Source organism: Buceros rhinoceros, unplaced genomic scaffold, assembly GCF_000710305.1.
Source record: "Buceros rhinoceros silvestris isolate BGI_N320 unplaced genomic scaffold, ASM71030v1 scaffold3432, whole genome shotgun sequence".
NCBI lineage: Eukaryota > Metazoa > Chordata > Aves > Bucerotiformes > Bucerotidae > Buceros > Buceros rhinoceros.
In genome coordinates, this window is record NW_010400603.1 from 195,896 (window position 1) to 206,862 (window position 10,967).

Genomic DNA, 10,967 nt, shown 5'->3' on the forward strand with positions numbered 1-10,967 from the left:
TCCTGTAAGAGACTGTAGAGGCACTTAGGAGATGAAAATCAATAGAGAAAAGTGTTAATATTAAAAAACTGTTCAGTGAATTTGCGGTATTTTGATTAAATGTTTTGGGACACTACACTCTCATTTCTCCCCCCTCACCTTCTCAGCAGCAATACGTAATTTATTTTTTCCCAATCATTCTCTCACAGCTTCAAAAACACGTAAAATATTCTTTTTTTTCAATGCATGTTAAACAACTCAATAAGGATTGAAATAACACACATAGCTTAGCATATTACATGTGCTTAAATGGCTTAGGGTAATAAAAACTCTGGGCTTGTATTGGGGCCAGCAGATGCTATTGCAGTGTTGTTTCATTATTAAAAGTTGGATAGGTTGGCTGTTCTCCAGTTCTATCATTCAGCGTGGGTTTATTTCCTTCTGGATGCTTTTAACTCAGTGTATTTTGTAAAAAAAATAATTCTCAGTCATTGGAGTGGATTTGTACACACTAAGAAAGAGCTACCAATTCTTTAGTTTGAAAACCAGTTTGAAAAAAGGAATGTCCGACTTCTTAGAGAAAGGAGGAGTAGAAACCTACCACGGAGCTCAGGTTACCTTTTAAAAACTGATGGTGGTAGAGGAGTAGAACTCACACAGAATAAATATGTTCTTTTCTGCTCTTCTCCTGTCCAGAACGATTTCTTTTTTCTTCAAAGTGAGAAGTTATAATAGTCCACATCATTTTGCTCTGAAATGCAAAATAGAGAAGCCTTGCTTTAAGGAAAAGTCACAGCAGAACTGTGCTCTGTTTCTCAATAACACTTTTTTTTTCCAGTGACTGATATTTATGCTTTTGTCACCTTTGCTTCTTTTTTTTGTCTGGAGAAGACTGATCCACAAAACAAAAAGCAGAATTACAGAACTAAAGTTATAGTTTGTAAAAAGACAACACCGAATTTATAACATGATTTTGTCTGCTTTATGAAGAACTAAATAATCCAGAAATTATAGGTGAGTATATTTCCAAATCATAACTAGTTCCTTAACTGCAGAATGTATGATTTTTAGCTCATCCCTGCTTAGGTCATATTAATTATTAAATAAATACTAATTAATTCATAAAAATAAATCTTTCAACAAAGGAAAAGAAAAAAATACCACATGAATAAATTTATCACCTGAAACTGAACCTTAGTAGAAAACAATTTACAAAAACATCCATTTCCTCAAAATTATTTCTTTGGTTGTTCAGCCAATCTGTTAAAAAGAAATGAATGTCAATTTTCTTGACATGAAGGGGGTCCATTCTTCGTTTGATAATTTGACTGATGCTGCAAATATGAAAGAACATCTGAAAAATGTTTTATACATAAGATGACAGCTTTAGTTAATGCAGTTTGGAAAGTTGCCTGAAGAGGAATATACACACAAGATAATATTAAGTGTACATATAATGTAAAATATACAGATACATAATTTTAAATGAAATCCTTCTTAATTTGTTTTAAGCACTGACAGGAAAACAAGTAAAACAAATGTCATAACAAGGATACCGTACGTATCTCTTCATGGCACAATGTAGAGATCTCAGACCGAACATAAAATAAACAAAATTTTGCAGATGAGAAATACAGAGCTAATTTGTAGGCCAGAAACAGTTTAGTCTTTTCTGTAAGACACTGTTCAAAGCACTTATTAGTCTTGCTTAATTAGACTCAGCTCAGAACCGTGTTGATACAGCCGTATCTCTCCAGTTCCTGAGCTAACTCCTAGGATACATGATGCGTGATTCTGTATTGCAAGATACGTGTCCTCATTTTAAGCAGTATCAGGTGCTCCTCTCCATGACAGACCCCAGATAACGCCACCTTGTGAGGCAGATCATGCTCCTCCAGCCTTTGGTCTCTGATTGTGCCCACCAGCAAAGCCTAAGGAGGTTAGGAAAACGACGACTTTTTTTTTTTTTTTTCCCCAGGATGCACCTCAAGTCTCAAGCAGCCTCTGGCCTAAAAGCTTCTTGAGCCAGAGGTGAAATTTTTGTGGGATTTTTAGTTGTGAATTTTTCTCCTAGAAATGTATGTTTTCAGTCTCTTTTTAGGCTAATGCAAATATTTTAACATCTGAGGTTCAGTTCTGCCACATAGTAAGTACCTTGATTTATTTTGGTATTTCCTGTTTGCCTTTTGAAAGCAAAAAATAGTTCTTTGTTCATCTTCTTCCTACCACTCATAATGAACTGCCTGCTTCTAAACATATTTTCCCATGGTTTCTCACCTCCATCATCTGATCCTTCATTATTCTTTATCATTCCTACTAGTAAATCTTCATCTCTTTTTGTTCTCCTTACTGCTGCTTTGCCATCAGTCTTTTGCTGCCATTTTTTCTGTGTTGTTTCCTCTACCTTCTTCTTTTCTTTTCTTTTCTTTTCCCTAATAGCCACACTCCTTTTCAGCTAAAGACACTCCTGTTAAGCTGATTTGAAAGGCAGAGGGGTTGCTCTGCTCCTCTGAGATCTTCTGCTCTCGGGAGAGTGGAAGAATTTTTCCTGTAGTGTTTCCCTTCCAAAGTTTTTTGCACGTGTCACGGTAGATACTAAATCACTTCTATTCTCTCCTGAAAAGGGACTAGCCCTCACTACTGACACCATAAAAGAGAACAGAATGGCATACATTGTGATAGAAAATGATCCTGAATGCAAAAGGATCTCACTTTCATTCAAAGTAACAGGATACTGGTCCATTTACCTGAAAACTCCTTTTAACTCAAATCTATAAACACATGTTCCCATATAACAATGGAAGACATTCATTCTAATCCTCTGAGGAGATTAAAATGTTATCCATTACTTGTATTACTGGTGTTTTAAAGTAATACCTGTCACAAAAGGTGACCTTTTCATTCCATATTGTTCTCCGTAGTATGTCATGCTTCATCACAGGATGTGCTGTCAACAGGCACAGTAACAAAAGACAAGCTGATGTGCTATGACAAGATGGGCAGAGGTCACTTTGATATACACGATGTAGTTTTCCAGAATGTGGCAGCAATGGCATAGTCTTAATATTTCTAAGCTTTCTGCTTTCATATTTTATGTAGTTGAGCCACCTCTATACTCATGTTTTTGTGATACGCTTTGTAACATGTCTCTCTGTTCTCCTGAGATGTCTAAGGTACTTAGGCTTCTCATTTATGAGGATCAAGGTGCAAAAGCCCCTCTAGTCATTTGAGATCCATCACAAGAGTCTTTAAATACTGGACAGAGCAGAGGTTTCAGAGTCACCTTGTTTCAATAGTAGCTTGCATGGTTTCTTGCAAACATGCAGAGAATTTGCATTACTTATATCTGTTAATTTCCAGCTTTTTTCAGTCCCAGCATATACCCAAGAAATAAAACTGCATTACTCTTAGAATCTGGCTATACATACTTGGGTTGTGACACCATCTTTTTGAGAAGGGGACTAATTAATTCCCTTCATTTTATTATTACCTTGTAGTTCATCATTAAATCATGTGTTCTCTACTTATAGCATTTCAAATAAATTGCAGAGAACTTACCTGAGCAGCTGAGTGTATATGAATTTAGTGAAGTAAAAATTTTAAAATAAGTCATGTTTCTTTAAAGGGGAAATAGGTATTAGCCAGTGGTTCAATTATGCATTTAAACTCAATGAAGTCTGAATTGTTCTTCTGTTCCATGAAGATAGGCATGAGCTGGGTAGGACTTTTTCAAGTCTGTCTTTTCATTTACTTGCAGGTACGGATCTCTAGTCATGCTAGTCATGCTAGAGAGGTACTTGAGAGAATGGTTTATAAAATCAAGAACCACCGTTCAAGAACACAGCCAAGGAGAAATACATGTTTTCAGCTGTGTGATAGAATCAAGAAAGGGTTAATTCTGGGGTAGTTTTTCTCCTTCTGGTTACAATTTATGTCAAGAGAATAGATTAATTTGTCCCATTTTCACTTCTCATTACAAGGTTTCTCATGAAAAGTGAGTTATCACGAGATGTTATTACCCGATATATTTAGTGAATTACGAGTATGCAGAGGACATTTAACTTCCTTCAGTATTGCATGTCTTGACTCGCTGTTCCTGGGCATGAAGGTGGTACATGGGAATTCGTTGTATTATTTCTTTGCATACAAAGACAAAGATGACTCCTTCCAACAAAGTAAGGAAAAATGTTAGATCACATTTAAGTGCACTTCATGCTCAGGCAATGTTATCCCTGTCCAGCAATCTTGCAAAATTAAAGGAAAGAAATTCTAATGCTGTAAGCCGTCATGGCAGAGGCGCTTAGCATAGTTAAAACATTCAGCCTGTGAAAGCATTTGCTTTTACCTTGCCTGAGTTCTGACCTCCAGCATGTTGTTTCTCTGTGATCCATGTTTTCCTTTGCCTCTGTGTGGAAAATGTTAAGAAGTACAGAAGGTATTCTCGCAAGAAACATTGTCTTTTGGTGATTTTCCGATAAGGTCACATGTCGAGAGAACCATCACATTCTACTTTTCTGCTATTACCAGGATACTTCCCTGAACATTATCCAATTGCAATAACAGGGAAAGAAGGACAGCAGAAAGCAGATAGAACATTTTAACAGTCTGTATATTTTGGTTTTCCCCTATCATCCATCTGCAGCTAGGTTTGCTATAATTAATACGCGGGGAGTGGGAAAGAAGGAATTGATTTTGCTTTATAGATGTTCAAGGAAAACACTTTTCTTTACGTCACACATTGCAGACATTGCCATATTACAGATAATTGCTTCTCTATAATACTACCACTAATGATAATAATGGCCATTACATTAAGATTCTCAACTTAATATACAAATACATTATGAATATCTATTACATGTTGCTAATAACCAAGTTATAGGACAGATGGGGGGAATACAGATCCAATATAAACAAAGGCACTGAAGTTGCAGAGTCACAGAGGTGTAAAGGAAGCACACAACACTGTACGATCTTAACAGACAATCAAAGTGTGTTGGCTTCTCAGAAAGCCCAGAACTGGAACTTTTTTCTTTCTGTAGAATCTACCAATGCTCAGAGGATGGTAGGCAACATCATCTTAACCTGGCTTTGCAAGTCCATGTGGAAGACATGGATAACCTCCTTCTCTGTCTGAGGAACAACAAGAGGTTTCAGCTGCTACTCAGACATAGCACATGAATGCGAAGTACAGGGTGAAATATCTAGTGGAATAGATATATAATGTATATACATACATACAAATATGCACATATAATGTAATTTTCATTAATAAATATGGTGGAGGCCATGCTCTAATCCAAACCCAGGGAATGAACAGGAAAACTCATTCTGGAAGCATGAACTTCCACAGTGAGGTATAAAGAACACAAATACATTACAAAAGAACAGACCCCATGGTCTGTTTTCTGGCTCTGAGGCCAGCCACCATGGTTCGTGCAAATCTGTTCCTTTTAATTAAGAAGGTCTTTATCTGAAGAAATGAAGGTCCTCTAAATCAGCAGACCTCAGCTAATGTACTGGAGAAATGTTGTAGGCACTAGAACTACCTGACAGGAGGTTGTAGTGAGGTGGGGGTTGGTCTCTTCTCCTGTGTTACGAATGACAGGACAAGAGGAAACGGCCTCAAGTTGTGCCAGGGGAAATTTAGATTGGATATCAGGAAAAATTTATTTACAGAGAGGGTCATTAAGCATTAGAACAGGCTGCCCAGGGAGGCAGTGGAGTCTCCTGGTCTGGAGACTTTCAAAACTCTGGACACGATCCTGTGCAACCCGCTCCAGGAGAATCTTTCCCTGGAGCTGTTTAACAGATGTGTGGATGTGGTGCTGAGGGACATGGTTTAGGGACCCTGGCAGTGCGAGGTGAATGGTTGGACTCAGTGATCTTAAAGGTCTCTTCCAACCAGATGATTCTGTGATTCTGTGACTGTTTACCTTCAGGATGAGTAGAAAACAAAGAAAAATATTTCCTTAAAGTGCTGCAGGTTCATAATGGAGCTACTTAGAAAACATCAAATGTGTATTGTGCTCTCTTACCAATCTTTGTTGTTTTTTAAGAGGAGAGGATAAATTGAATGGATAAGCTACCTGAAGCTGCTCATGGGAGCAGTGCCATTTGCTTTGTAGGACTATGATCTGTTTTACTGAGTAAAATTCAGAGACTTGAGGTCCATAACGCATGGGCAATCAGTTTCATGAATACAGTTGAGAACTACTAGTAATTGGTCAGTCAGCTCTACCCAGGAAAGCACATCTTAATCTCTTTAATCAATCCCAAACAAGAGAATAGCACAGGCAGAACATTTAATGTGTTTTAATCAAAGGCCACGATCATCTAAATCTAATGTTGTAAAGATACCATCAGTCACCAACAATACTGCCTGACAATTGTGAAATGTATGGAGGTACAAACAAATCATATGTAAAAGCTATTAACATATTTATCATGGAATGAGGTCTAAAACCAGATTTATGCCTAGCCAAAACATTATTGCTTACAATACAATCCATTAGCTGCGCATAAACATGTCTAAGCAATTTAGATAATGTGGGTAATGGTGGAACAGACGATATCATTACCCCTGGGTAAAATGATTCAGACTGGTGTCACTGAGCTTCATGTCCAGATGTAAACTGACTATTTGCCATGGCAAATTAATCAAGGAAAATCAAAAGGTTGGAGGAACAGCAAGCAAAGTTGGTGTCATATTCTGAAATCCAAATTGATCCTTTTTGAGTGAAAAATCTTAAACAATCCTAATGCTAAGTGAAAAATGTGTAGAAAAAGATAGGAGGAGGAACATTATTTCATTTTGGTTTTGTTGTGACTGGAATATTTTAACTCATATTTCATAACACTTACTCAGGTAACTAATCTTGATGAAGTTCTTGGAACCACACTAGTGGATTTGCACTCATCAACTTGAACAGTGAATAAATATGTTATTGGTATCACTAAGGAATCAGGATAATATGCTCTGGGCATACAGAGGGATGAGACTTAAAAGTAGTATTAGTAATGTAATTGGAAATTGATTTATGCCACTATTTGTGGTTAATATTAGAAAAGGCAAAACTCTTCTAAAAATGAATTTTTAATGGAATCAGGAAGTTTCACTTTCTCTTGATTTAAAGAAGTGTATCGACTTTGAAATCATCTAAGCGCCCTTCAAGACAGTGTTATATGAACTGGTTTTAGGAAGGTCTTTCAGACGGATCGCCATATTTCAACAGTAAGTCTGTCGTCTTTCTCTTTGTAGGTAAAGTCTTCCTAATCCAATTTTACATAACCAAAATCATAGTCCTTTTATGTGAATAGTTTTGGATCCTATTTTTGATTCTCACCAATCACACACTTAGGAGTGGATCCTAGGCAGTATCACAAGGAATAGTTAAACATTGCCTGTATAATAATTCATGTGCTGTCCATAGAAACCTTGTCCATGGGATAATTTTCATCAATATTCTTTGACTGCAGGAGGAGGAGTGTGTATGTGTGAAGCTGCAGTAAATGTGTTTTATATTATATGGCTGACTGACTGCTGTCTCTCAGTGCATGTAAATTAGACTGCAAAAATTAATGCAGAGATCAGGTAATAATACTAAATTATTTTTCTCAGTACAGTCTTCATCAAGGGCCAAATTCAAGATTGCCTTGATTCAATAAAAGAGTTTTTTCCTTCCCTTCATCAGATGTTTCACTGCACTTTGATTTGTATTTCTGCCATCAACATGCAGTTCAGCATCTCAAAAAAACCTCTCAAGCTTAGGGCCTTGTTTCTCTCCTTTCTGTTGTCATGGCAAAGAAACAATATTTTGATTTGATTCTGATCTCTAACAGCTAAGTGGAGAATGTCTATTTTCACAAGCATCATGCAAGTTTTATAGGGGTTCTTCAGGAATGTTGGCAATCCGTATACCAACAAAACGGACTTGCAATGAGGCTGATAATTAAGCAACCACATTGTACCCAGGTCATTTAACTCAGTTGTATAGGAAGGATTTTAAAAAGAATGGTGATCTAGTGTATTGCAGAAACTGTCAAATCCCAAACTTTGATGAATCGTGGTTCACATGTTGGCTATCCAAAATCAAAAATTAATGTATTTTCTTTCATTTCTTGGGCAATTGTATGCCAGACTGTAATGTTTATTGATCTCCATCCTTTTATCACTTTCTATTGACCATTTGTGTCCATAGTTATGCATGAGGACTATGGATTGGGTAGTAATTACCCTCTAATGTAGGTCAGCTAAGGTCACTGGTACAAACTTGGCCTTTTTGATTTTTTTAATTTAGTTTATTGGGATTCTGTTTTTCTCTTTTTCAGTTTTAGAATTGATTTCCTTTTTTGTGCCTTTTTACATGCCATGCAATATTTAGGTTGTTTACAAGCTGTGAAGAACCTTCAACTTTATCAGTTGTCTGTGGAATATTTATTTCTGCTGTTACTACGTGCTAGTTTTCAGTAATCTGATATACACTTTTTTGGGCAAAATCCAAAGTGGAAACAATTAGTGTAAAAATGCAACATGCTCAGAAATATTTTTCTTGCTTGTTTCCCTTTGAGAGACTGGTAGACAGTTACTCAGATTGTGTCTCCTCTTTAGAATGCTTAATGAATTTACCTTCTTGTAGAAGTCTCTGGAGTGTGAGTGGGGTGGAGGTCTGCTTGAAAATGTGGGTTAGAACTTTAATTCTGGTCTTATAGTCATAGCACCTGAGCCAGTACAGGGTGTGGGAGTATTAATTTACTACTGAAGTATGGGTCCACAATGAATTATTGCACTCTGCGAGAAAATTGTTAAAGACGACACTGAGGTGGGGCTACTGTTTGTTACGCTTGTCTGCTGTGTCAGAAATTGAATTTTGACTTGTTCCAGGGATAGGTCATAACTTCCAATTCACTTTCACAGAACCTAGCACACCAGGGGGTTCGTTCTCACTAAGTTTGTCTTTAAGATGGCACAGACACAAAAGTTATGATAATAATAGAGTTTATTCAGTCATCAAATTGTAACAAATGTGGGTGACATCCAAGAAGACAGTTTTGGAGAGAGTAAAGCTAATCAGCCGGTATATTGCTTTTTTATAGACTTCCTGGTTGAAGTCAATTTTCATGCCCAATTGTAGAAAGGACATTTGCATCCCATGACTCATGCATACCTGAAACATCACCCAAAACTTCTGGAAACCCCTCCAAACTGCAGGCTTGGGTTTTGGATTGGTTTGGGGTTTTTTGTTTCTTTTGTGCAAAACATATGGCTTTTTCTTCTCAGGTTTGCATTTAATCTAACTCGAACATGTTCGCATAAATTCTGAAACAAATGGGATTAAATTTACTCCTTCTCCAGGCAGTTCAACAAGATTTTGGTGGCTTAATGAGTTCCTAAACAGTTATGACTTGTTTGAATCCATGTCTGTAAAATAGGAGATACACTTCCAAGATTATCTATTGTAAAAAATATCTGCTTGACACATAGATGAAAATGACCCATATAATTTTGTTATATTGAACAAAAGTAAAGTCAAAAGTTACCAGAAAATATGTGGAAACCTGTTAGAGACTTGAGTCTTTGCTAAATGTAAAATGGGTTTCAGAAACTGTTTCATTCATTTTAGGCTTTACAGACATCACAACTACTGGCCATACTGCTTCATCTTGGAAGGTCTGAAATTCCCCATGGCTGTTGTTCACACTGACCTTTATATTGGCTCATTGTCCATACTTGACATGGGTCAGGCAGACAAAAGCGGCTTTCTTTCTGTCAGTCAAACTGAGTTCTTTCTAATTTGTCCTTTAAGGCTGTGTCATGCCTCTAGTGCACCTTTTGGACATGACAAATCATATGAGAACACGTTTCAAGAGGAAGGCCAAAATGTTTTGTTCTTACAAAAGCTGTGAAAATCACTTCAAGTATTTACTGCCACTACCACGGGAGGTTCATATAGCCCAGTTACTCTAGTCCTAAGGTTAAAGTTTGCCTATCTTAAAATAGTTTTGCCATGAAACAGCTGTGCATGAAGAGACAATTTCCTGATCCCTTGGAAGGTTAGCTGTACAGACAGACACGGACCGAGGATTTTACCTGCTAAAGAACTCTTTGAAGAGCACATTAACTTGAAATTTCACCCACAGCTGCAGGTTTTCCAGACCAGAACTGATGCTAGCCTTGCTATTTGAAAGAAAGAACAGAATTAGCGTATGATTCTCTTCATTAGCGAGCTGAATATGCTTTGTCTGCTGTTACATAACTGTCTCTTGTGGGAACAAACCAAACACGCCTATGGGATATTTTGCAGAAAGTACAATGATTTCTGGAATTAATACATGGGCCAGAGGTAACACATTGCTCAGTGTGGTGTGATAGAATCAGAATTTTCCATTTTGCCCCATAGTCAGATGCTGTTACTTACAGACCTTATCAGCTCTAATGAAAGTGAAATTATTAGTCCCCAAAAGACAAACGAAGAAACTTTAGAAACTTAGGTAAAAGAAAGTAAAAAAAGGGGCATATATGAACAAGTGCATGCTACAGAGCTGCTGAAGAGAAGACAATGTCTTCTATAAAATGAAACATTTTATTACACTCAAAAGGTCTTACAGTTATTGTGCTTATATATCACATCAGCTGACATGTTGGCTGTAACAATTTTTGAAAGGAGCTGAGAATCAGCCAATGTGGCTGAGGTCAGCAGTTAGTAACTTCTCATAGGATTAGGACTGAGCTACAAAGTGGAATGTGTCTCAGCTCTCTAAGTGGTTTTGAAAGAATCAGTCTGCAACGGTGCTCTTTGGACATTTGCAACATAGAGTTTCACTGCATAGTCTTTCATTGGTTAAATTATATTACAGTTCCATCATATCAAAAAAGCAGTTTTGACATGCTCAAGGTGAGATTCATCTCGCTACATTTAAGATTAAAAATAAGTTCCTAAATAAATTTGTTGTTTGCAGACCCTTTCTGTAATCAATAAACATATTCA